A 26,128-nucleotide genomic window follows, 5' to 3' on the forward strand; every position below is an offset into this window, starting at 1 on the left:
TTGGACAAGGTGTAAACTGACTGCCAACTAGAGAACCCATTTCTAACACAGGGTATGTGCCTTGGTGTTTTACTGTATGCGCCATTGTTTGCCTGGGTGTGTTAGTCTGTACGTCAGGGTGTCCTTGGGTGTATGAGTGTATGGATGAGTGTGTCCTTGCATTCATCAGTGTTTGCTTGGATATGTCAGTGTGTACAACAGTGCATATCTGGATATGTCTGCATATATGTCAGTGTGTGCCTGGGTGTGTTACTGTATGCGTACCTGGGTATGTCATTGTATGCATTAGTGCCTGGGCGTGTCAGTGTGTGCATCAGTGTATGTCTGTGTGTGTAAGTGTGTGCATTAATGTGTGCCTGGGTGTGTTAGTCTATATATCACTGTGTGCTTGGGGGTCACAGTGTATGGGTGAGTGGGTACATGGCTGTGTTACTGTATGAATCAGTGTTTGCCTGGGTGTGTCAGTGTATTCATCAGTATGTATCTGTGCATGTCAGCATATATATCACTGTGTGCCCAAGTGGGTCAGTGTATGGCGAAGTCTGTTCCTGGGTGTGTTAGTGTATGCAGCACTGCTTGCCTGGATATGTTAGTGTCTGTCTGGGTGTGTCAGTGTCTGCATTAGTACATGCCTGCATGTATCAGTGTATGCATCAGTGTGTCCTTGGGTGTGTCAGTGTATATATCAATGTCTGTCTGGATGTATCAGTGTGTGCATCACTGTGTGTCTGTGTCTGTTAGTGTATGCATTAGTGTGTGCTTGGGCATGTTAGCCTATACATCCATGTGTGCCTGTGTGTATTACTGTATGAATTGCTGTGTGCCTGTGTGTATTAGTGTATGCATCAGTGTGTGCCTGGGTGTGTCACTGTATCCATCAGTATGTCGTTGAATGACTCAGTATATGAATCAGTGTGTTTTTGAGTGTGTCAGTCTATCCATGAGTCTGTGCCTTGGTGTGTAACTGTATGCATCAGTGTGTGCCTGAGTGTGGCGTGTCAGTATATGCACCAGTGTGTACCTAGTTATGTCAGCAACAGTGTGTGCCTGGGTGTTTTAGTGTATGCCTCGGTATGTGCTTCGGTGTGTCAGTGTATGCATCAGTGTGTACCTGGGTGTCTTAGTGTATGCATCACTGTGTCCCTGGGTGTGTGGGTGTGTCTGTGTCAGGATTAGCATGTGCCTGCATGTATAGATGAATGAGTGACTGGATGTGTTAGGATATATACCAGTGTTTGCTTTGGTATGTCAGTGTATGCATTAGTGTTTGCCTGGGTAAATAAGGTTATGGATCAATATTTCCTGAGTGTGTTAATGTATGTATATCTGTATCCATAAGTGTATTCACATTAGTGTGTTGGTGTATCAGTATAATTAACTATGTGTACTTGGGTATAATAATGAATGATCTATCAATTAAGAAAGTAATTAGTTACCTACGTTACTGCAATTAGTAGGTCCTTTAATCTGTGTAAAAAGAGACAAAACATAAATAAAAGTTAAACTGTCAGTTATCTATTAAAACTTCACAATCTGTAATAAAAATGATATTGCTTATTACAAGACACAATACATTTATACTACTGTATAGAAATTACAAATATTATTTAAGCATCTCACATTCTCTTGTCCACTGTCTCACCTTCTATACTTTTGCACTATATATCAATTGCATATAGATACTCATCCTTGAACAGTGGGGGGAAAGAAGTCATATGGACTTTAAAAAAAAACATAACTACATAGCAAGTTATTTCAAATTACCATTATGTATGTATGACACTTGCTACAAATATTTACCAAACTCTTCAGTTATATTTGTTAAATAATATAAAGTATATTTTAGCGTTTATAATATAATCAACGTGTATGAATCATAGTAGTAGTTTAAAAAAGTGTCTAAAGACATAACCCTTGGTAGGCTACATGTCATAAAGCCCAGTAATCTATTGAACAGGAGTAAAGCATATCAGTGGTGTTATTATTTAAATTATTTTCCAGCTGTTCTTGAAACAAAGTTTACCAGTCTTTCTTTTTACCTTTTGTAGATGTTTCTCCTAGTTCAAACCTTTTGATCTCTATTTTGAGTTTAGAACTATATCTGTGGTTTCCAACCAAGAGTAAGAAGATTTGAAGATTTACAATACTTTAGAAAGACTTCTCCTTTAGTTAGGCCATATTGTATTGTAATAGTATTCATATAGCGCTTACTACCCCTGATGAGGCGTAATGTATGATGCCTTATTTTGTTGTATTAAACATGTACTATTCCGTTTTTCCAGTAGTAATCCTCCATTGAACTTTGGTTCAAGAAACAGATGAAAAGAAATTGATAATCTCTGCTTAAATGTAAGTTTAGTTTCATTACACTCTGTCCATCCAGTTATATTTTTTATGTAGATGGTGGAATGTCCAGATGTAACACCTACTCCTTCGTGGAGTATGTTTTACTGCAAATTTTGATTTTACTCTGTTTTAAAATTTATAGTTTGTTTCCAATTTAGCTCCACCTCCATTACATCACTGTAGCATTAAGATGATATACTTGCCAGGTTTTCTTACGTTCAAAGTTGATAGACGGTCTGAGTTAATTTTGGAGCCTGTATTATTCCGTGATGCATCGTTAAACAATTTTTCAAAACTGACAGTTTTACAGTCTGGTAGATTTAGGTAGATACATTTTTCGGAATCTATTTCTGTTTTTGAAGAAAAGGAACAATTTTCACAATCATGCTGCCATGAATAACTTACTCCAAATAGTTTGTCAATAGGTGCCATCTCTCCTTCTAAAATACCTAGTAGATCCATCAAGAATTCTTTTGCATCTTCTTGAGTGTTTTGAATGAAATGTTCAGATCTAGAGCACAGATCTGCAAGATCTCGAATACAAGATGCAGAATATGTTTTTGTTCTATCACTGCACAAGTGTTCTAATGAACTAAAGAGTACAGATTAATTGCATAAACTACAGGAGAATAGTGCATTGAGAAATACTTTGGCATAGCAGTTGACACCAAACAGGTTTGAGAACTGGTAGCCAGCAATTCCATCAGTATTTTCTTTCTCCAGTGCTTCTTTCTTCTCTTTTCTTCTTCTTTTTCTCAGGTACATCAGTATGCACCTTTGAAATATTTTGTTTTGATTAGATTGGAGGCTTTCTTTAAACTGGGTACTGCCCTAGATGAGGAGCATACAGGCTTCTCAAACGGTTATACTCAATTACACAACTGGACTCAGCATTTATTCTAGCGTCAAACTCTTTCAAATAGAAACCTGACAAAGTTCTAACCTGAGGCAAATCTACATAAGACATACCTTCTTTGAATATAGTACTATCAATATTAATAAATGCTGCATCTACACTTAGACCTTGAGACTTACATATTGTTACAGCATATGCTAAAGATATTGGAAACTGCTTTTTGTGAACATACAAGTATTTTACAAGCAAGAAACATGCAAAACACCTTGCTATCTGTTTTACACCTTCAAGATCATCAAATTTAATTGCGATGTATTTGTCAGACGGAGCGTCACTTCCTCAGGATCTATATGAAGCTCAACAAGGTCCACCTCTGGGCACCTCCAAATCCGTATGCTGTTATAGCACAGATGTTTGTAATGGCCTGGCGAGGGGAAGTATGTGGGAGGGGGTAAGCGGGGAAGGAGACCTGAAAAGGAATATGATCATACAATTCTGAATGTTCACGCTATTGATTCATAGCATTCCAGGAATATACATATATATCCTGCAGCGGGTTGCCTTTACCACCGTTCATCAAAATTCTGGCACAACTAACAATATTTGCGTAGTTCTCATAAAAAGCCAAAACACTTGTATTCACACCTATTTGTTCTGGCCCATCACACAATATTGCCTTAGTTTCCAGATGATCTCAAAACACTCACATTCACGCATATAAATATAGCATTCACACTAATAAACTTGTATGGATCAAAAAGATCCATAAACCAACTCACACACAATGCAAATGCTGAAATGCCAAGCGACTCTAGGAACTGTGCAATTATTAATAGTAATTGTTCACCTTGGAATAATCTCAATGCACAAGTGAGCAAACCTCTCAAATATCCTACTCAGGACAAAGCGCAACAATGCACTATCCACTAACTGGTAAATCAACCTCACCGTACAGGACACGGCCTGTTCTGGATTAGCGCATGAGGGAAGAAAGTTCATCGTGGAAGAACACGCCCAGATGAAGTGAGAAGAAACTCCCAGGAAATCGGGAGCTTACTTACCGCAGACGCAGTAAAACTGAGGCGAAGAGGTGAAGTAATTCGGGAGCCAGCGCCTCGCTGAGGGAATCCTGATAAGACAGGAGGTCAGAAATCGGAGCAGGAAACCAGTTGACCTGCAAGAGGAATTCAGAAAGAATAGTGAGCATTGGTTGCTGGGCGGGGCTGGTTTTATACTGACTGCCACACCCAAGATGGCAGTCGTGCAGCTTGCTGGGAAATGTAGTCTCCTAATGACTACTACAAAAATGACAGGAGGAAATGCAGCACAATCATAACAACAGCAGCATAATCAACAAGCTTCACCTATAAACAAAAGGTAGCATGCAATATGACACCACAGAACAATATTACGCCACATTTTATGTAATGAAGCACATTAGTGAGAAAATGAACAATGAGACCACCAGTTGGCAGTACAGGCTGCCTCATGAGCCTTCCCACATAATGGTTTAGCGCACAATGGCAATAATGATAGCAAAGGTAACTTGGTTGGGGCGGTCCCTAGATCGACAGTATTGAACCTTATTTCTGTTTGGATACAAAATGAAATCAATTATTTTACTTATGGATCCATTAACTAATTCTTCTTCAACATTTAAATTATGTCACAAAATCACCCTACAGTGCTTACAACCAAGTAACCACTTTTCCAATCCTGCAGTTTTAGAAACAGACTTTTCCAAAGAATTGAGTTTTGATTGTAGTTTTTCACTTGACAGTATTATGACTCCTTTGTGTTCCATTTCATCAAGTGAGATCAATTCCAATATTTGTTCTTTCTTCAGTTGTAGTAATTCTTCATTGACAGAGGTACATTCTTGAAGAGTAGGCATTAGACACAATGGATTTTTGTTGTTGAATGAATTCAAACATTAGCTGTGCTGCAGGTTTTTGGGAAGGAAATATGTTCTTTATAAGTCTGGTTTCCAAGGAATGTTTTCCTTCTTTTGTCAGTATTCCTACTCTAATATCATTCAACATATTTCCATATTGCATATCAGATGCTTGACGTGTATTTCTAATAAGTTCTTTGTATTGGAAAGTCAACCAAATGTTAACATTTCCAATGCTTCCTAAATAATTATGAGTTGCTTCATAGGGATAGGTTGTAATAAATCACCAAAAACAATTAGATGCTTTCCTCCAAAAAGGACACCATACTCTGTGTTCCGTATCTATTGCATTCTTAAAAGGTGAGCATTAAACCATGCTCACCTTATCGGTGATTAAAGGTTTTAATTTCTTTTACATGACAAGCTTCTCCAGATAACTTTAGGTACTCTAGTTTGTTATTGTGTCCAACATGGAGCACAAGTAGATGATGTAAGGTAAATCCTTGACTATTGCGGGCAGCCAATCCAGTAGAGGCCGTTACTACACAAGATAAAGTGGAGTCTGTAGTCTTTTGCAGATAAGTGGTTAGAACTTGTATTAAAAAATATTTTCCAGTGCCAGCTTGTCTGCTTATATACAAAAGAATTGGCTTAAAATGTGAACACTTGATTCTTTTTGTGGAGAAATCCATGTTTTATTTTTTCTTTGACTTCCATGTATATTTCCGTCTGCTCTTCACTGTGTCGTTCTACTAACTGTTCCAAGTCAACATTTTCTTCTCTTGCTTGTTGCATTGCTGTTTCCACCTAGTTCATCGCTACGGCAGATTAATTTTCGATTATGGGTTGTCCAAGATGATCTTGACTGAGAGGTCCAAAACTCTGGCTTGTTGGAAATGGCCTTTCTGCAGGGTTACCCCAAAACCTTTTGCCTTCCTCCTCTTCTTTTTATGTCCTCATTTTTGGTGGCTTTCAAACCACTTTACCACTGCTAATCAGTGCTAAAATGCATGTGCTCTCTCCCTTAAACATGGTAACATTGGCTCACACCCAATGGACATATTTAATTTACTTATAAGTCCCTAGTAAAGTGCACTACAGGTGCCTAGGGCCTGCAAATTAAATGCTACTAGTGAGCCCATAGCACTGGTTGTGCCACCCACATAAGTAGCCCCTTAACCATGTCTCAGGCCTGCCATTGCAAGGCCTGTATGTGCAGTTTCACTGCCATTTCAACTTGGCATTAATAAGTACTTGCAAAGCCCTAAACTCCCCTTTTTCCTACATATAAGTCACCCCTAAGGTAGGCCCTAGGTAACCCACAGGGCAGGGTGCTATGTAGTTAAAAGGCAGGACATGAACATGTGTGGTTTATATTTCCTGGTAGTGGAAAACTCCTGAATTGGTTTTCAACTACTGAGGCCTGCTCCTTTCATAGGCTAGCATTAGCGCTACCCACATATACTGTTTGAGTGGTAGAATCCAATCAGAAAGGGGTAACCAGTTCATATATAGTATGGCCAGAATGGTAATAGACAATTCTGCTTATTGGTGAGGTTGGATTTTATATTACCATTTTAGAAATGCCACTTTTAGAAAGTGAGCCTTTCTCTACACTCAAAATCCATCTGTGCCTTACAGCCTGTCTCCAATCCATGTCTGGGCTGGGCTGGTTGACAGCTCCCTTGTGCATTTCACCCAAACAACTACAAACATGGGATACTCAGTCACACCTGCACTCATCTGCATACTGAATGGGTCTTCCTGGGTTGAGAGGGTGGAGGGCATGACACTTACATTTCAAAGGCTAGTGGCCTGCTCTCACACAGTGGACTGCCACACCCCCTACTGGGATCCTGGCAGACATACCTGTACTGAAAGGGGACCCTGTGCACTTCAAAACCACTCTTTGAAGTCTTCCCCACTTCAAAGGCATTTTTAGGTATATAAACTGGGTCTCTGACCCCACCAAATTAGACACTTGTGGACCTGAACCTACAACCTGTCAAGAGGAACTGCCTGGCTGCCCAAAGGACTCCTCTCGACTGCTTTGTTATGAAGGACTGCTGCCCTCTGTGTTTGCCAAGAAGTGCTCTCTAAGGGCTGGGATTAAGCTTGCCTCCTGTTTTCTAAAGTCTCAGGGCCAAAAAGACTTCATCTCTTCAAGGAACTCCTTGTGCACCGAAAATCGATGCAGCCTTCCGGAAATGATGCACAGCCTGCCTTGTGACAAGAAAATCAACGCACAGCCGAACCGGAATGATGCAGCCCAACTTTTGAGTGAAGAATCGACGAAGTGCCTGCCTTACAGCCGGAACTTTGATGCACAGCCCTACAGGATCGACGCACAGCCAAACTGGAATGACACAGCCCACCTTCCCAAGTGAAGAATCTACGCATCGCCTGCCAGGTGACAGAAAATTTGACGCATCGCCTACCGGCTCGACACAGCGAATGTGACTTCGTCCACCACGCCCAGGATTTCCACGCATCGTCCCTGGGCGTCAAAGAGACACCCGTATTGCAATGAGGAACCAAGACTGCGCATCAGAAATTGACGCAAAGTCCCTTGCATTGTGGAAAGAAACAACGCATTGTCCGTGCTGTGCCGGAAATTCTGACGCACACCCTATTTTTCCACACATCTCCTCGTCTGCGTGTCATTTTTTATGCAAACCAGGTACTTTGTGAAACCAGGAGACAACTGTTGATTTCTAAGATTTAAGACTCTTTTTAAACTTGCAAAAGTGATATCACAGCTTGTGCTTATTGAATCTTTATTGTTTTGACCTTAATTTAATCAGATAAATAGCTTATATTTTTCTAAACCTGTGTGGTGTATTTTTTAGGTGTTTTCACTGTGTTACTGTATGATTTATTGCACAAATACTTTACACATTGCCTTCTAAGTTAAGCCTGACTGCTCAGTGCCAAGCCACCAGAGGGTGGGCACAGGATAATTTGGACTGTGTGTGACTTACCCTGACTAGGACTGTGATCCCTATTTGGACAAAGGTGAATACCTCTGCCAACTAGAGACCCCATTTCTAACATAGCTGCTTTGAGAATTATCCTTTGCAATCTCAATAGCAACTGTTTCCTATTGTTCAATTTCTTCATTTAACGTTTTGAGGTAGTTAAGAAATATTGGATACTCAATAACATCTTTTATAGCATTGAACAAGTCTTAATAGTAGTCATACTGTCCAAGGAACACTGTTTCAGAAGGCCAAGGTTTGAATAGCTACAGAAGGGCTAAATAGAAAAATTTGTTTTTCTCAACAGTTTGACAAGTAAGTTTTCTGTGGTTTATTAAGTTACCTTTTGCATGGCAAACCAAACAACCGTCGCAAACCAGCTACACCATATTTGCCTTCATCAATGTTTTCTGAAACATTATTTTTGTACCTATAGTGCTGCATAATTTTGTAAAGAGACATATTTTTTAAACTGTGGACATCTTGGATAGTTTCCATATCCATCATATTTGCTTTTATAATATCTGTACTCTCTGGATCAAATTCTGCTAAGTACTGAATTTTTGGATAGGATTTCAAGACTTTAGGGGTGATTCTGATGTTCCCGCCCGCCAAGCGGGAACCGCCAGAAGACCGTACCGCGGTCGAAAGACCGCGGCGGTCATTCTGGGTTTCCCACTGGGCTGGCGGGCGACCGCCAAAAGGCCGCCCGCCAGCCCAGTGGGAAACAGCCTTCCCACAAGGACGCCGGCTCAGGATTGAGCCGGTGGAGTGGGAAGGTGCGACGGGTGCAGTGGCACCCATCGCGTATTTCAGTGTCTGCAAAGCAGACACTGAAATACAAGGTGGGGCCCTCTTACGGGGGCCCCTGCAGTGCCCATGCCATTGGCATGGGCACTGCAGGGGCCCCCAGGGGCCCCGCGGCACCCCCTACCGCCATCCTGTTCCTGGCAGGAGACCCGCCAGGAACAGGATGGCGGTAGGGGGTGTCAGAATCCCCATGGCGGCGGAGCGCGCTCCGCCGCCATGGAGGATTCTCAAGGGCAGCGGAAAGTCGGCGGTACACCGCCGACTTTCCGTTTCTGGCCGCGGCTGAACCGCCGCGGTCAGAATGCCCAGCGGTGCACCGCCAGCCTGTTGGCGGTGCTACCGCGGTCATTCGCCCTGGCGGTTTTTACCGCCAGGGTTAGAATGACCACCTATGTTTCGCATGTTGGCAAGGCCTAGACTAACCCAAACAATTCATCTGGACTTTGAGAACAAACTACCTGAACTCAAACTATCACAGCACTCAAATGAGCGTATCTCTCTCTGTGATAACATTTTCAAGCTGAAGCTGTATAATTTATTTCATAAAGACTTTTCTGCAGAAATCTCCTCCCACATTTCCTTCATCTCTGTTGTCTCTGACTTTATGATGTATGAAGTGATATAGCAAGCAATGGAATTGTCAGCAACAAACTGTATGTCCATATTTGCATTCTAAATTTTCAGGATGATAAGATTATAATCCTTAATATATTTGTAGGCCTCTGATCATTTCAGAATATATGTATTTTAAGTGATTTTTTTCTCAGTGTATGCCTCACTGCAGATAAAAAGCTGTTCATTCTTCCTTTGAAAATGATAGACCTTGGAAATCCATAACAACACCTTGTATAAAACTTTCCTTTCCATCTGTATCTTCAGGAGCAATACTTCCCACATCTATGTGTTTGGATGCTGTTGTAGGGTTTTGTTATTATTCTCGTCTGGGATAATCCATGTTATATGCTGTTCTATGAAAGACAGTACATACTGATCAGTACCAGTTCCAAATGCTGGTGCATTCTTTATCCATAAGAGCATGCATATATGAAGAGCACCTCTTGCCTGGTATTCCTTTCTCCCAAAAAATCTGTGACTTCTCCAAGAGGAGGATTTGTTTTATTGCTTATAAAACTCATCATCGCTTGAAGCTTGTGAATGGAAAACCCACATACATTAGCAGGATCCAAAAGAAAAGTTCTCCTGCTGTCTTCAAATGGATATTCTTAATATTAGAGTTTGCTTTGCATAGAAATTGTAGTAAATCATCCTAGGGATACTCTGCACAACTACAAATCAAGTAGGTGGACCTAAGTTTGGTTACGTACATTTAAGTTTTCCATGACGAGGGTACCAGTATTCATTAGACCCATGTAGACATGCCATCAAATGAATTAAGTTGTACTACAGATTTTTATCCTTACCTTTCCCAAACTCTCCTACACAAAGATTTTGCAGATTGACTTCTGCCTTAAGAATTTGGTTCACAGCATAAAAGTCCTGACAAGTCACTCTCAAATAACAAATGGAATATATAGGGAATACATTGTCAAAACCTAGGGTCCTCTGAATATAGTCTTGTTGACCTATATTCAGCTGCTAGTGTTTGTATAGGTCTCTCATCGTAGCGTTCACCTACTCCTGTGGGAAATAGCTGTTGAAAACAGCAAACCTCTAAACATTTTTCCCACACACTCATTGGTGGTCCTCTAGCTTGTTTCATTTGAAACAGATCAATAGCCTCCCCAACAACTTCTTTTGAATAAAGTGGATAAATACTATAGTGTTGATTTATTTCTTCTGACTTCTGCTTATCCACTTTTTCTATTTGACCACTAGATTGTAGTACTTCGTTATCAATGCAACTTAGATTTCCATGAATATCAACATTTTTATAAAAAACATTTTTTCAAATATACTGTAGCTTTTTCTTAAACTTTATTTACATCCACTAATTAATGCCATTTTTTTAACTTTTGGTGGGAACTCCATTTACTAGAATAGTGAGTGAGTAAGTACATTTTGTTAGCATAGTTATTAAAAACCAATGCCAATTTTGAAACCCATCACATTTTTGGGCTAATAAACGCTTGCATGCTCTCCAGTTAGTGATTAAAACATACAATTACAAAAAAGCAGTAAAAAAACAGTTTCCGGTAGTGTAAATTAATGAGCCTATTGATTGAGCACTATCCCAGTGAACTGACCCCATCTGGTAGTCATAACGCTAAAAACATTTCTTAAAATAGTCAAAGAGCAGGGTCTTAAAGCCAAGACCTCGCTTGTAACCATGTATGTGCAATGACAGCACAACCTAATTAGATAATCCTAAAGCGCCAACAATATCAGAATGGCTGAGAGCTTAATTTCCTGGTTCCTCAATCTAAAATACTTGAATACACCAATAAGGAGACATTAACCCTACTACTCAACTTTGATATATCACCACCCGCCCAGTTTCCTATGATATACCGAATGTCTACCCATCCGTATAGATCCCCAGGCATTTGTAAAAGCAGCACCCCGATCCATCCTAGCTTTGCGCTGCCTTCTCGGAAATGATCAACAGTTTTTTAAAAGTCTGCACCATAAACATAGTCCCACGGCAGGCAAAAGGAATTGAGGAGCCACTTAACCAACTAATGTCAGCTGGCCTACATGAGCGTATGCCCAGGGCCATAAAAATATATTTCAAGTATGTTTTCCTTTGTTCAGCCAACGACAGGCATGCACACAAAACATGAACAAATGACATTTGTTTATACCCACAGAGGCGACAAGATTGAGTCCTATACTGCTGCTTCCAAGAAGGGGCCATGTCTTTAGTTTCAATCATACCAAGGCGCAGAAACATAAATTGAGGTTACAGCAATTGCGTGAAAAACACTGATAGATATTCCTGTGCTCTGAGTGTTTTGAATGATGATTAATTGGTCCAGGCATGTCGTCTTTTGGCAAGCGTGTTATTATCTGCTGTAAGTGACTGTAACCGAGTTACAGCATTTACCATCTGGTAAAACTCGGCTTTGCTCAAGCTCATGCCCCAGACGTTTTACAGGCCCAGTTCCTTTATAGAGTTATTTAGATGGTTTCCCCAAGAGCCTTTAGCATTGCTACGCTGGTGCTCCTCGATTTCACTCCAGCATAGGCTGCTTATAGTTCCTGTCTTAGCTGCTCGCAGTCTCCAACGGAGTTTTAAATACGCCTTTTTGCTCTGAAATTTGTAGTTTTTTAAATCCAAAGTCTGGGCGTACCTGGGCTGGTGAAACTGAATTTGGAATCTGGAACACTGTTTTATAGGCCTTCGTTTGAATTTGATTTAAAACTGCTATTTCTTTGCCCAACCTTGTTTCAGCCCCATGTGTAACTGTTGGCAGTAACTGTGCTGACATTACAGAGAGCAGATGATTGTATGACAGGCAACTCATTTTTTGTTTTAATGTCTTAAATCCGTAGGTCAAGGATTGGGCTTTTGCTTGAGCAGCAACAAGCTGTGGTTTAAAGGTCAGGTGTTGGACCACTATGAAACCCAAGTATTTGTATGCGGGAACAACCTCCACCTGGGCTCTGTTGATGAACCATGCAAAAGATTTAAATTTCGAATCCACCAGTCTGACCACTTTAGTTTTATTCAAGTTCAATTCCAGACCTTGCTTGACAATATATCCAGTAAGTGCGTCATTGCTATGCTGCATACCAATTGGAGTTTGACTAAGTAATACTATGTCGTCTGCATACTGTAAACATGCAATTGTTTCCTGAGCAGAACGGGTGGGTAATTGTTTATAGGAGAGAGAGTGTTGGCCAGGTCTGCTAGATATAAGTTCAAAAGGAGGGGGGCTAAAACACATTCTTGCTTTAGGCCATTAAAAGTTTGAATTTTATTGATAACCTGGCCAACTTCTCCAATTTTGACTTGCGCCCAAGTACCTGAATGTAGTTCCATCATTGCGTTCTACAGGCTACTGGGGAGACCCCAGCCATTCAATTGTTCCCATAGGCGAGATCTTGGGACATGGTCAAAAGCCGACTAAAGATCAATGAAACAGGCAAATAGTTGACTTTTCTTATGCCTAGCCTTTATACCCAACAGAGCCAATGCAGTCAAGTTGGCTGAAGTCCCCAGGCCTACTCTGAAGCCAGTTTGACTTCATGGCAGGAGATGTTTCTTGTGTATCCAAACCGATAATTGTTGCAACAGACAGGATGCATAAAGCTTTGCTTCAACGTCAATCAAGGCTATTAGCCTGTAATTCAGCGGGGAGGCGGAATTGCCGGTCTTGTAAATCGGATGGAAGGTGTTACCTTTCCAGGCGTCTGGCAGCAGCTTCGTGCCGTGGAGATCGTTAAAAAGAAGCACCAAATAATAAGCCCAGTAAGTAACATCACCTTTAAAAAGGGCATTAGGGATGCCACTCTGTCCGGCGGCTCCTTCCGTTTTTAGCTTTGTTATAATGCCAATCAAGTGCTCAATGTCTTATCCGCAAGAGCGTTGTCTTGATCAGAATCAGGCTGGGAAGCCTCTGTTTTCAACTTTACTCAAAAGCCAAAGTCAGTCAAACTTGAAGTGCAACGACTTACAGCCAGAGGGTCCTCTCCCTTCACCTTTATTTATTTATTTGCATTATTAATTAAAATCTTAGCAAAATAGTCAGTTTAAATTCAATATCCACAATAAAATTCTTGAATTTATGCTAAAACAATGATACGAGTAACTAAACAATTATTAAAAAGCGCAAACTTTTCAATGTGCCTGGTTCTGCATTTTTTCAAGGGCATAAACTAAGGCTTTATGATGTGCTATCGGTCACAAGCCGCGAGTTTAGGCATTTTGTTTGTATAGATAGAAATTTAACAAGTCTACAGCTATCTGCGGGTCAGTTGGATCAAACATTTTCATTGCTGCTGCCTACAGAAGCATATTCCATGTGTGCTAAAAACTGGTTTCAGCAGTTGGCGACGTGCTTCTCTTAGGTCCGGGCACATACAGATCAAATGGACCATGTCCTCCTGGCAGCATTGCACACCCTACATGACGTCTCTTCCCAATTCTTCCACAATGGTTGATCCGCTCTTGATGGAAGGGATCCTAGCCGTGTCGCGAGCAGGTGGTGTTTGCCGTATACTGAAAATGTTGAGGTTAGGTATTACGATGGTGCCTGGGTAGTATAGGTATGCATGAGAAGCCAGGCATGCGAGTGTTGTGCAAATTTGCATTTATCATCCAGCAAAGATTGCAGACCTATTTCCTTTTTTAACACACGGCACAGATGGGGATATGATATAGTAGAGTCCCATCGGTATGCCATTTTGTCTCTTGCAGGGAGTGCTGCAAATACCTGTTGTATACTGACTTTGAGTCATTGCTTACTGAATTCCATAAAGCTGTGAGTAAAGAGCAAGTGTTGTTTCCTCCTATTTTACACCAGGTCTTTATCATATGTACTTTCCTGTCCAACTGTTGTTGCTTGAGGTCAAATTCAAGCCTAACTTGGGCAGGGGAAGCAGTATGGGGAAGACTGAAAACTTGTTTGTAGGTTTTTATTTGTTGCTGATCCAGGAGCGAAGCGTCTTTCCCATATAGTGCTGTATGTAGTGGCTGGAAGGAATTTGGCCGACATGACTGACAGTAAAGGTTTGTACGAAGGCCCTTTTAACCTTTTGGCTAGGGCGCAAAAAGCAAATCTCAGCGCTTTGCATTTCTGAGCGATGTGCTGCTTTTGCGGCGCAAGGTTAGCCTTGTTGTCTATAGTAAAACCCAAATATTTATAGCAGCGAATCACTTCAAGGCTAATGCCGCCCAACTTAATTTTATTTACAGAGTTAGAAGGGCTCCTATAGATGGTTTTTGTCTTCGTAGTATTGATTTCTAATTTGTTTGATGTTGCAAAATCGCCCAGGGTGCTAACTAGCTGCTGTAGTCCAATTTTTGTGTGGCTCAATAAAACAATGTCATCAGCATATTAGAGATGTGGTATGAGCAGGTTCCCCATCCTCGGAGAGTGTGAATTGGTTGCATCTAGCTTTGGGGAAAGGTCGGCCATAAAAAGGTTAAAAAGGTGCGGGCCAGAACACATCCTTGTTTTAAACCTACATTTTTTGGAATCCTCCTTAAAACTTTCGTACCATCTGCTACCTTGATCTGCACCCACGTTTTATCGTATAGCATTTCCATGCTGCAGAGAAGCCGTTCCTGCAGGCCCCAGCTTTGCAATTTGCACCAAAGAATTGCTCTGTCCACACGATCAGAGGCGCTTTTAAAGTCTATAAAGCATAGATGTAGCTTTTTCTTTAGGTGTTTTGCTTTGTCGGCAATGTCACTTAGTGCTAGAATATTGATCATTGTTCCGTAACCCTTGCAGAAGCCGGTTTGATTCAGGGGGACAAGGTTGTTTGAATTGGGCCAGTGGAGCAGATCATCCAAGATCAGGGAGGCAAAGTATTTGGCCTCGCTGTCAATTAAATCAATCAGTCTGTAGTTGGCCGGATTTGTTCTGTCACCCCCTTTACATTTTGGATTGATAATAGATCCTCTCCAACTGTCAGAGATGGTTCTGCTGCGCTCTACTTCAGTGTAAAGAATTGCCAGTGAAGTTGACCAGTACTCCGGATCAGCCTTAAATATTGCCTGTGGAAGGCTATTGGGGCCGGGCGCACCATCCCTATGAACCCCTCCTAATTACTAGGGAGACTGCCTTAGCACTGTATCCTACGTCGATCTGACAGAGGTCCTTTGGACTTGCAGGTTCCTTCAGGTGTGAGTTTGCTTCAGGTAAGTCTTGTTTAAGGAAGATGTTGGTCAGGTAATCCGCACATTTATTTTTGGGAATTGCTGAAAAATAATTACTCTTGACTACCGGTCAATGCCGTTGACTGTTGCCCAAAAGTCCCTGGAAATTGCCATTTTTTAGTTATAGAGCAATTTAAGCCAGAAGTCGTCCTCCATCTTAATGTGCTCGCGCCATACTTGACTTTTATGGTTTTTACGAAGGGCCTTTATTCCCCAATGATCTCGTCTTCTTCTTTCTTCCTCTTCCAGGGGCCTCGCGGGAAGCGTGTGGAAATAGAAGAAGAAATAAGAGTGGTAAGTATCTGTTTACCCTTCTTTTATTCCTTTCCTCTCTTTTACTACTTCTCCCCACTCTTCTGCCTTTAACACCTGGACCTCTCTATTTGTGGGTTCTTCCTCTCTCTTCCCTTCAACCTTTTGGTGATGCCCGTGGTCCCTTTATCTTCCCTTTTTAATTATCTCTCTGTTCTGGGCTTCTTTCTTTTCGTTCTCTACTTCTGTTCCCTCGTATATGTCTTCTTTCCTCTCCTTTTCTTGGTCTGTGCTATTCGTGTCATATACGTTTAGTTCCTGTTCTTTTCCTCCTTCCTTGTAGGTTGCTTCCGTGTCTCACCTATTCCCTGCTATTTCTTAAGCTCCGTGTGCATTTCGTTTCCGTGCTCTCTTTTTGTCTATTTTCTTTTCTTTTTATTTTATTCCTCATGCCCTCCCCCCCTTTTGTGCAATACCCGTGATTTTCCTTCCCTCGCCCCCTTTTTGTGCAGAGCCCGTGATTTTCCTTCCCTCACCCCCTTTTTGTGCAAAGCCCGTGATTTTCCTTCCTTGTCCTCCTCCCTCCTCCCGCTCCGTTTTCCCTCCCGTCCGAGTTGCCGTACCTGGCTTGGCCACGCTTCTCCTGAAGCGTGGCAGGCTCATTCGTCTGCTTCCCGGGGCCAGTGATCCTCCTCGCGCTGTCAAATCCACACGGCTCCGGACTCCCGCTGCTCTCCAGGTTGTTGGAGACAGGTCCTGGCATTTACCAACTCGTCTTCGGTCCTCGTCCTCTGCTGTTCTGCTCTTGACTCTCTTGTTGTCTCCGTCGGTCTCCTCCATGTATTCCTTCCTCCTGCCCCTTTAGTGTGCGGTTCCGCCCCTTTATCCAACACTGAGTTGCGCGGCTTTTGTATGGAGCCAATCGAGAGCCCCGCTCTCTGGGATGCTTCTGTGTCGTATATGGCAGTGGCAGCACAAGTCGTCCTGGTGTGCATTACAAGGGGAGTTTGTTGGTTGTCTCTGCAGGTGAGTTTGACAGCCTGCAGATCGTTTTTTGAGAATTCCAGTTACTCTCTTGTAGCATGTAGCGCTGTGGAGACATACATGGCTAGACCTCCACTTGGCCTTCCCGATTTGTTTAATTTTTCGGCACTAACGTGGTGTAGTGTGTAACCTCCTAGGTGGACCGGGTCTATTATCCATGTTTCTTGCAATGCGATCATAGTGTAGTTGCAGCTGTTTACTATTGCAAATCCGTCTGTAATAATGTTTTTTGTTCCGGCGATGTTCCAGGACATGATGGTAACAGCACACCCCTGATCCATATTTTCTGCGTTGTGATTTTTAAGTCAGTTGCTCCTTCTTGAGTTTAAGATGTGAGCCATCCACCTCTGTTCTTCCTGAGCATCATTCTGTGATCGTGGGGGTACCGGCATATTGGCTTCGAGCGATTGGGGGGGCATGCAAAGTTTGTTTTTGGTTGACTTCCCCCCTACTGTGCTGCTGCTTCCCCCAACTCCCTTATGTTCGTCTTCAGTGCATATACGTGGGCCTTTAAGTCCAATTGATGATTCGATTTTTCCAAAGAACTGGACAGCAGGGGGAGAGGGTAGCATGGTCTGGACGGTTCTGACAGCAATATTCCCCATGCTTCAAACTGCATTTTTTCATCCATGATTGATGTAACGATTTCCCTTGTTCTCTAAGTAGTGGATGTTAGTTCTGGCTCATACTGGTCCCTGCTGGAGAGGAATTTCACCAACATTAAGTCTGCAGATACAATCTTCTAAGTTGATGGTAGCTCAGCCAGCAACTTCAGGATGTTACCCCTGTTCAGGCAGTTTTGTTAGCCCGTGATGTATATTGTGGAGTTAGAATAATCTGCCTTGATTCCCAGCCATTATCTAGGCAATGACTGTGCTGAGGTTGGAGGGAGTAATCTGTGGTTCCGTATGGCACTGGCTTTCTCGACTGATCGCCCTCTCGCTGTTTGCTATTTGGGCCCATCATAGCCCTGTTCACTTGACTGGGTAAGAAAGTCTTATTTTGTACTTCAGTCGTAAGAGTTTGTGTATTCTGAAACATAACTTTTGTAGTTGTTGTCCCCTGTTCATTACTAATTGTTACTACCCTAGAGGGGTAGTTCAAGATTGGGCTTATTTCCCAAATATTTTTCCAACCAGCGTTCTTAGTACTGGACTGTAGATGATTTGCTAGGAGAGATGGATTGCAATACTGAGAAATAGGCTGCGTTTGTTCTGTATCACTGTTATTCCGTGAATATGACTTGGCTCTTGGTGAATGGCCAGTTGTGGCAGCTGGGCAGGTAGCTGTAAACTGTAAGTAGTCACCTTGTGTGGGTGGCCTTGGATTCACCGGCTGCCTCGGATTACTGAGAGACAGATTGGCCCCCCCAGTGCCACTGGCTGCGAGGCACCCTTTGATTTCGGTACTAATGCCACCTTTGCCACTTTTTTTGTCTGGCATGAGACTTGATTTTTTAATTTACACAGAGATCTGTTACACCATGGATGCTCTTCAGTAACACCTTTCAGATTTTTATTTTCAGCAAATGCAGAGCTTGAGAAAGGGATTTTATATGGGAATTTGTTCAATAATGAGTCGCATAGGTCCTTCCATGCCTTTACCCATGCTCCTGAAATCATTGCTGCTTGTTCCTGGTTCTCAAATTCTTTCTTGAGCTCTTCTAATGACCCTGCACAGTGATACACTTCTTCCATCACTTTCTCAATACCGTGCCCCTGCCATTTCAACTTTTTTGTATTATAGGTCGTCGGGCAGCAATAATGATGTTTGCGGTCGTTAAACGCTTCTATTCCAGTCTTAACTGTATGGCTTGTGGAAAGTGATCGCTCTCTGGGCGAACATAAATGTTGTAGGCGGAGACTAATTGCAGTGCTGCTTCATTAATTAACGTGAAGTCTATTGTTGATATTATTGATCCACTTGAGAAAGTTACTGGTATAGGGGAATCTCCCCCTGAGTGGGTCATCAAGCGATGGAGGCCGAGATTTTCAAACCTATTATTCAAGTGCATTCCATGGTGTTTTTGTCACCGAACACAATATGAATGGCCTCCTTGTACTGCCTCTGCAACATTTTTAGGATGCTTAACAGTGTTTCCATGTTTTCCCTTTTTGATCCTTGTTCAGGTGAATATACACATAGGTTAGTAGCAGCGATGTTTTAGCACCATTGAGCTCCTGGGGTTCCAACTTGATTGGCAGCAACCAGTCAATTCCGAGGTAAGTTTGTTTGATGGCCCAATTAGTTTTGGTTGAATATAATGTAGTGAGGCCACCTTTGGAATGCCCACATTTTTGGAACTTAGTTGCAGGAACATACCCTCCGACATAGCCTGAGATTTGGATTGGCTTTGAACACCAGGTTTCCTGAAGCATGATGATATCAAACTGCTGTAGGAACATCAACGCCTCCGCATCTGTTACCGTTTGTTTCAGTCCATGGCAATTCCAAGAGCATATGTAGAGGCTATCCTCTACAGCAGTTTTGTCAGGACCAATTGCTACTGTGGACCATTATGGATTGCTGCTCTGCCTGTTTCCAAAGTCGGAGGCCTGCCGATATATTCTTGGTGGCTTCTCCCCTGACGGAGTGAACTTTGATTCCTTACTATAGTTAGACTTTCTCTTCTGTTTCGAGTTGCATCTTCTCCAACTACTCTTTCAACACTGAGGCCCCCTCTCATTTCCCAGGAGCAGGGGGCTAGGGTATTGACAAGGTTCTTGTCTTTGTAGTGTGATGCCCCATGAACTGATGATGTCTTGGTGTGCCAGGATTTGGACAGCGTGGTTGGAGAGGCCCAGGATGTAAGTGTTGCCTCTTTGACCCTGTTATTCGGAAGAGGGACAAACTTCACTGTCTGCAGCTCAGTCATAGTGATAGGGGCTGAATTTCATTTATAAGTTTGATGATTGTTCCTCTAGTTAAGATATCAAAAGCCCCTTTTGAGTTGTACCGGGGGATAAAGAAGAGTTTGTTGTCACTCAAAACTGCTGTTTGCTGTGAGGTCTGACGTCCTGTCGAACTTATTCGTGTCAGCAATTTGAGATTGATTTCTATCCTTGTATGTTGTTTCTTGCCAATGTCCGGCCGGATATTTGCCTCTGGGAGATGTTGTGAGGTTTGTCAAAGATCAATTACTGCAGGTATTTGAGTGTTTTCCCAATGTTTGATGGACTTCTGCATGGGGAAACTGCAAACTTTGGATTATCCTGGTTATCCTTTTCCGTTGTCGTCTGCTGTGTGAGGTATGTGCTACTATACTCCAAGTCTCCCTCTTCTGTCCCCTCAGGGTCTTTACCCTGCGTACAAATGGACTTTGCGACTGACTTCCAGATACCATTTTGCTGAGCCGCCTTGACCTTCTTCCGAGCTTTCCTTTGCCATTTCTTTTCACTTTTAGTAAGAGAGACCTCATTCATTGCTAAGATGTTTGAAGCTTCTCCTGCAATCCCTTCCCTGATGGGACTTGTTGCTTGAGTGTTGGAGTCTTTGCTGCATCCAGATGAGCTCTGGTTTTCCTCCTGCCGGGAAAAGCACTTAGCCTGTGAGTTTCTATTTTCACTATCAGCGCCTTTCTTATCAAAATAATTATTGTGCACAGTCACTTCCCTCCTGCAAAGCCCATCCTGAGTTCTGGGGGCCTGGGCCCTGACTTCTGTCAAGATGTCATTTAGAATTTCAATGATCTTGGGTGAATTATCTCCTGTGGAAGCACATTGGCATAACACTTGCTGAGTATAAGAATGGGTCTGGGCCCTTCTTATCACGTTGTTTAACGCTTAAAGCTTCTTATCGATACTCACTATGTGCACTGCCAAGACATTGAGTAGGTCCACCTGAGTTTCCTGTTTGTCGGCTTGATAGTAAATCGCCACCGACATTGCATCCGTGGTCGATAAGAGTGCCTGCCACGAGGCCCCTGCCTCCCCAGAAACTGGCTGGTCCTCCTTAATTGTAGCTTCCAAATAAGGGTCAGCTGGGACATTTGCCTCCTCTAGACAGCCCAACGCAGTGCCTGTTGGATGATCCTGCTTAACTAAGCCACTAGGGCGCCTTGGGTTGAAGGAGGAGTGTGCCTCCACCAATGAGCTACTGCTACTGGTGGTGCACTGATTCAGGATGGCTGTTAGATTTTCCGAACATTCCTCCCCTCCTTGAGTAGCATTTGAGTTTGATGGTTGGCCCGCATTTATAGGTCCCTCGCAGGCCACAGGCTCAGTTAAAAATGCAGCGGCGCATGTGTCAGAGAGGTCAATTAGAGGTGGATAGTGTGTCATTATATGGTTGATGATACTTCCCCCTGTGGTGATTGCTGTAATTGCGGTGCTTGTGTAGTATGTAGAGGGGAGTTCTGGCTCCAATTGTTCCAATTGCTAAGATTTAAAGTAAAAAAGGAGTCCTCCTGTTGATTACAAGTATGCCCTTCTGCCATGATCGTTACACCTGAGGTACTGAGGTGAGGGCTTTCCCTGTCATGGAGGGACCTCTCTGCCACTGCAAGAGTTGTCCCAGTATCAATGTCCATACGCAGGGATGAGGATAGTATGCCTTTGAGAGGTGTGATGGGCTTGTCCGCCATCTTAGTTAACAGAAAGTCAGTGATTTTGTATCCCTCTTTCTTGTGATGTCCAGCTGATTTATTTGAGGTGTTGGCGGGTTTCTTGGCAACTGTTGGATTAGTAGGGGGGTTCCACTAAGTAAAGTCACTCGGTTGGACCATTGGATCCATTGGTCCCAGGGAGCTTTGCCTTCGCCTCTTTGCTGCTTTTCTCCTACCCCGAGTTAGTGTTATCCTTGCTGCTTTTGCTCCTTTTGTCGGTAGTTGGTGGTTGGGTGACCAAGCTAGAATAGAGTGCCTGTGCCGTTGATGAGGTGCTTGAGGCAGCTTTCCTTTAGGCACAAGCCGCACCGGTCCAACACCGGCCGCTTCAGTGCAAAAAGGTGGCTGCAGCCTAATGCCCTGGAGTAGCTTACACCCTCAAGCTTCAGGCACTCGAATAACTGTCTTTGGCTTGTGAGGTATGGTTTCTCCACAGTTGCTCGCTGCTACTTGGACCACCCTCCAAGTCGATGTTAAGGCCTGTGCTGGTGGTAAAGGTGCAGTTTGGCACTTGGCGCTTGCTCACTTCTAGCTGTGTGGACTGGGTGAAGCTCCTGGACGCCTGAGCTTCTCTACTCAAGCCTTGATGTCCGGATAGGGATTGGGCCCGCCACCATCACCACGTCCAGCCAAGCCAGGGACTCATTGCCAGCCTGCGAGCCCCCCTGCCTTCCTGCCCGACTCTAAACACCACAACACACCACTGGCCCTGCTGAGGCACGGTCGACTGAGGGTGGGGTGAGGGGGCTTGAACGCCTGCATGCCACACTCCACAATCCCTCGTGCCTCACCTTCAACCCTTGATGTATGGGGAAGGGCAGCTGGACAGCTGCAGGCCTCAGGACTTGCGCTTCTCCTGTTGCCTGCTCCCTTTGATTGCTGGAGTTTCCGGATGGGTTGGACCGGGCAGAGTGCGGGTGGTTCGAGGCTCTGGTAGGGTTGGGTCAGGTAGACCGGGGAAGGTCAGATCGGGCCGGGGATGAGGTGGGCCCCACCGTACTTCCATGGCCACTCCCCCCCCGTTCTCTGCGCGTGCCTCGCTCCTCTCCTCTCGCTCCTCTCTGCCGTGCTCCACCCGGCAATGGTGTCCTGCGTCGTCCATGTCCACTGAGACTGAGAATAATGACTGGTTCATCTACATCTTTTTCAACACCCACAGTATCATTTTTTTTCAAATCTATAGGTAACTACACAACTCTTCCTTTAAGTCCTTTTTGCAGTTCTATTGGTGGCAGTTTCCCTGTTTTTGGCTCCATTGGAATTACTGCTTGACATGGATGCACAGTTTGTATTGGAAATTATTCATACACATTAAATTTATTCAGTTCTTCAGGAATTGGCACTAATTCTAATTTATTATGAATTGCTCTCGCTGGCATTATATAATTCTTTAATTTGTCATAACAATACTTACATATTGTTTGCTTTGTGTCTAAATCAAAGTGTTCTTCTACAAATAGACATGATCCAAATTCCTTCCATTCATCATTGCTGTCTTGCTCAGCTTTACAAAATACAACTACACTACAAGTTTGTTTTTTGTAGTGAGTGCGGCGACAAGAAATACAGGCATACTCAGGTTTACCTCCTGTGTAAATCTTTCAGTACTTATCTGTGTATCCACTCTTCTACAGCTCTTAACAGTTCCTCCTCATTTTCTCTAGTATCTTCTTCAGGCCCAAAGAAATGGAACTGACTATCTTCAGAAACTTTCTCAACCTCTGCCATACTACCATATAATAGAACTCTATACAAATGTTCTAAATATAAAGCTGGTGTTTTTACATAATGAAGTCTCCTAACTAAATTGTGCATTTTTGAATGATGCACAGCTGACATTCTAAAGTGGTAAAAAGTGCTTTTGCACACTTTCTTTGAGAGACATGCCAATGAATGACCTTGTAAGTTAGTGTATTTTCTAACTGTGCATGGATCTAATTCTTGAAGCATCTTAATTTTCTGTTTGAGACTCCTCCATGAAAATTCTTTTAGGAAATGTTTCAATATATCAGTGGATTCCTGACAGTACAAATAATGCTACACTTCCACTTGTACACAGGACCTTTTTATGCCTTTCTTGAACTTCTTCAGCTATCACGTGTTCTTCATTCCTAGAAATTATCTGTTATTTTTCTATGGAACTGCCATCATTCACTTCATAGAAACGGTCACTTGTGTCAACTGCATGCAATTGCAAGTAGCTCTCTTCATTAATAAATGGTTCTTTGCAAGATCTGTGCACCCATTCACCTTTTAAAACTTTACAAAAAATACTTTTGTTGATAAGTCTTTTCCTTAATGTTCTTTTCCTCATGCATACTACTGTTTTGTCTAGTGTCTTTATTCTCTTCAATACTAGGATAAAAAGTTACCATTTAAAAACAAATGCCTTGTACACAATACTCTCAATAAGTTCATTCTGGTTAATTATAGCACATCTCTTTTTGTACTTCTTCATCGTTTTCATCAAATTTTGTATATCTCTAGTTCGAAACATTTTAACTCTTATCTCCTTAAACTGTTTCTATCTCCAAGTCAACTCCTTCCTTTCCTTAGTACATTTTCTACTTTTGCCAGCATGTAGTCCTTTCTCTTTATCATTTGATTTACTAGTCCTCTTTTTATTGTTCAATTTTTTTTTCAGTTTCAATTTTTGACATACTTTTTTTTAGAAAGTCCTTAGTACTCTTACCAGCTGTTCTTTTATTCTTGTCCACATTCTGCATCTTATCTGGCTTTTTGCTGTCAATTTGAATTAGGTGGCATTGTTTCCTCTGTTTCTTTCTTCTTTGCCTCTTATCAGGCATTCTGATATTTATTATTCAGTACAAGTGGATATCTGCAAATCAAATGAAAAAATCATTTAGTTCTACACAAAATACTATTGTATTACATTCTAGAAATAATTAGATATGTCAGTGTGCACAACAACATGTGTGTCAGTGATTGTCTAGGTGAGGGGTGACTTATTTGTATTAAAAGCAGACTTTAAAGCTTCCGAAATTGATTTTTAATGGCAACTCGAGTTAGCACTACAACTGCACACTCACGCTCTGTAGTAGTATGCCTGAGCTGTGTTTATAGGACTACTTATTTGGATCTAATTGTATGAGCAGTCCTCTAAGTATCTACGTTTTATATCAGTGGCTTTATGCCTCTGTTTATTGGAATATGAATTGTAGTATCTACGTCAGAGTTTATACATATGTGATCAGAAGGCTCTGCAAGGCCACATGTAAGTCAGTCAAACTTAGAACAACATCTTTCACCTCTTAATAACAAACTACCCTGCTTTTTGACCTACTTATAGCCTACCTAAAGTTTGACTCTTGTGTGGTAAAAGGGAACTGTAATCTTTCTTTCTTGATTATTACACATTTCTTTATTGCTATCATATGGGTATTATTTATTTCCTTTTTAGTGTTATGAACATGCTACTTGCTCTCATTCATTTTATATAAAATAATCCCTGTAGTAACACATTTGAAATTAAAATAATTCATACTACACATACCTGTTAAGTATGTTTGTTGCTCTTTATATTCATCTCTCAGTATTAGTGTGAATTTCTTCTCACTTAAAATGTGCAAGAACCAAGCAGAACAATGGTACGCCACTCTCAAGCAAGGGGACCATTAATGGCAACCTTTTCAACTTTGCTTTTAGAGTTACTCTATCACAAAGTGAATCAGAATGGCATTTTTATATTTAACGTTTGCTATACATCTTCTGACTGGATCTTAGAGTTAACCCTTTCTAACACTCCTCAAAAGATAGCCCAATCCCATACCATTTTATGCTGGATCCGCGGTTCCTCTGAGGTGCTCAGCTCGGACCCCCGTGAAACTTTGCGGTTGTAACCGCGTATTCATGCAGGAGGGGGGACAAAATGTATTCTTAGTATATACTCTAAAATAATGCTATATATATTCGTCTTTGAATAAACAAATTGTATTGTCACCAAACCTAAACATACTTTTGACACTTTTTCCCCAATTAAACTGTAACTACCAAGTTACATTCTAGTCTTTTTTATAGCCTTCCCCCCATGCTCCTCTAGCTGTGCTACCATGGTAACGTAGATTGCAACATTCTGTTGGAGCAGTAGGTCACAAGTTCATAACAGTTTATGCAAGCACCATGCTTACTTTTAAATGAAAAATACCAGGTTGACTTTTTTTAAATAATACACATATCACAAACAGCAACACCTTTTCTGATTTCTCAAAAGCCAATCCCACATCTATTTTCTGTTCCCACAATATCACTACCTACCTATATGCACCAGCATGTTTGGAACAACCAATAAAAACTGTTGTTTCAAATTTTAACAAGTATTTCCAACTGCAATTCTGCATTTAATTTCAACACTATCTCAATCAGCTGCAGCTGTCTCCCGAGTGGTGCTCCAGCTTCCCTCCAGAATGTTCAGTGTGTGGATTGTGGGACACTTTGAGCTCATAGCTAAGTGTTTTGGGCTAGAGAGAGTGCAAGAAAAAGTGATATTGACACTGACCTTAGTTTATCTAATCTGGACATTACTTGGATTGTCCAGATA

General features: G+C 42.1%; 1 protein-coding gene and 1 long non-coding RNA gene across 2 annotated transcripts in view; one reads left to right on the plus strand and one right to left on the minus strand.

Moving 5' to 3' along the window:
• The window catches only part of LOC138296924 (zinc finger protein 11-like), a 363,057-nt gene that overhangs the window by 39,430 nt on the left and 297,499 nt on the right, over positions 1-26,128 (plus strand). The window lies entirely within an intron of this gene.
• LOC138295257 (uncharacterized) lies at positions 1,435-24,403 on the minus strand. The gene is made up of 3 exons (XR_011203555.1): positions 24,263-24,403; positions 4,264-4,376; positions 1,435-1,467 (listed from the first exon to the last, which is right to left on the minus strand). It is a non-coding gene; the product is annotated as an uncharacterized lncRNA (long non-coding RNA).

The sequence above is a fragment of the Pleurodeles waltl genome, chromosome 5 (genome assembly GCF_031143425.1).
Source record: "Pleurodeles waltl isolate 20211129_DDA chromosome 5, aPleWal1.hap1.20221129, whole genome shotgun sequence".
NCBI classification, from domain to species: Eukaryota; Metazoa; Chordata; class Amphibia; order Caudata; family Salamandridae; genus Pleurodeles; species Pleurodeles waltl.